Below are 1,989 nucleotides of genomic sequence, written 5' to 3' on the forward strand. Positions count from 1 at the left end.
CGGTGGGACCTCCCAGAGCAATCAGCCTTCTAGGCAGCACCCCTCCCCTAACCGCCCAGTGGAGAGGAATCTTTAGGAACTTGTCTTTGGGGGAAGGGCCAGGCTTCCCCCTTCATCTTTCCCATCTCACCTGCACCTCCGGAAGTCCTTCCTGTATCTCCCTTTCATCCCTTCTGTATATTTGGGTTCTCCTGAAAGGAGTGTCTCTAGGGTCCCATTTTGAATTTCTTTTGTTTCCCCCAACCAAGGAGAGGAAGAATCTGACTGCACATCTGTTTGGAATTTGGGGTGGGGGTAGGGAAATGAGGCGGCTCACTTCTGGAGCACTCCATGAGTTCCAGGGTGGGGGGAACCTGGGAAAAACCAGAGCCTCCTGCCACCCCCTCCCCCTGTACACCCCACCACCACCACTACCACCACCACCATGGTCCCTGTCAGCTGCCTCTTTGGCCTTTCTCATCTCTGAAACAAACAAACAATCAGGAGGCAAACCTGAAACCTTGTGCTGAGACGGTAAACAGCGCGGCCGGCTGGGCTCCGGCCTTAATGGGCCCCAGCCCCGGCCTGTCTGCTCCCGCCGGCCTGCCTCCAATGTGTTTCTGATTTGTACCGAGCTAGCGGCTCTGCCACGCTGAATGTGGCAGCTGCCTCAGCCCCGCCTCTCGGGAATGCAGGGGTGGGAAGGTTGGGAGAAGTGGGAGGCGGGGACCCCACCTCCTCAACCAGCTTGGTGCAGAGGCCGTGGCAGGAACTTCTGAGCCATATACACAGACGTGGTCAGGGAAGGGGGTGGCAGCGCGGATGGATTTCATCTGGCTATAAACAAACATGCTTCTCATTTAAGGACCCAGGGGTGCCAGTCACCAGATCCCTCTTCCCCATTTTCCAGGGGGCAGGCAAAGCAACGATTGAAATAGGGATGCTTGGGGACCCAAGTGGGTTCTTTTCAAGGAATCCTGCCTTCCCACAAATGGTGGGAATTTTCTGAAAGTGGGAAGGGCAGAAGTGGGCAGGAGGAAAATGAAGTTCTCTGGTCAATTGCCTCCAGAAAACCTGTGAGGATACGGGCACAAAAAGTTCTTTCTGCAAAACAACTGAGGCGCAGGGGCCAGAGAAGGCAGTGTTTGTCACTCTGACTTTACATCTCAGAGCCGGAGTTTGGATGGCCCGGGTCCATGTACTGTTGTGCCTGGTTTCCCCAGAGACTGGGAGGGAGGGGTCCAGTGCCCATCAAGAAAGTGGCCTTTGGTATCCTGACCCCCACGGGATGAAGAAAAGCAAACCGCTGTCTTGGCTCAGTGGCTTCGCATACCTACGCTTACATTCCACGATCATCTTGTAGACTCGGCTTAAGCATCTTGGCCACTTCTCCTGCTCTTTTCATCCTTCTGTTAAAATGTAAGGCCTATACAGTCCCACATGGACAGGGACTCCTGAGAAGATAGTTGGCAAAGTGCTTTTGATCAAAGGTGTTTTCTTCTGACCAGGCATGGTGGTACCTGCCTGTCATCCTAACCAGGTTAGTGAAGACAGACTGAAAGTTTGAGGCCATCCTGAGCTACCTAGTGAGAGAGACACTTACTTAAAACATAAATTTGGTGAAGTGCCTGCCTAGCATGTATGAAGCCCTAGATTTAGTCCTCAGCATCTAATTAAACTGGGTGCGGTGGCTCACCTCTAATGTGAGCACTTGGAAGGGGGATGTGGGAGATTAAAAATTCAACGCCATCCTCAGCTCCTCAGCAAGTTCCAGGCCAGTGCGGGCTACATGACACTATGTCTCAAAAATAGAAATAATAAATTTTAAAAACACAAAACTCTCCCGAAATCACACAATATATTCAATTTTTACCAATTCCCCCATCTTCCTCAGGTCATTAAGTCATGGCTTACCATCTCAGGGGCCTTTCTGTACTTGGGGTTAAAACTAAGATTGAGGTCAGGATCAATACGGTATAGAAAACAGTAGCCGGGCGATGGTGGCGCACG

The sequence above is a fragment of the Microtus ochrogaster genome, chromosome X (assembly GCF_000317375.1).
Source record: "Microtus ochrogaster isolate Prairie Vole_2 chromosome X, MicOch1.0, whole genome shotgun sequence".
Classification (NCBI taxonomy): Eukaryota; Metazoa; Chordata; class Mammalia; order Rodentia; family Cricetidae; genus Microtus; species Microtus ochrogaster.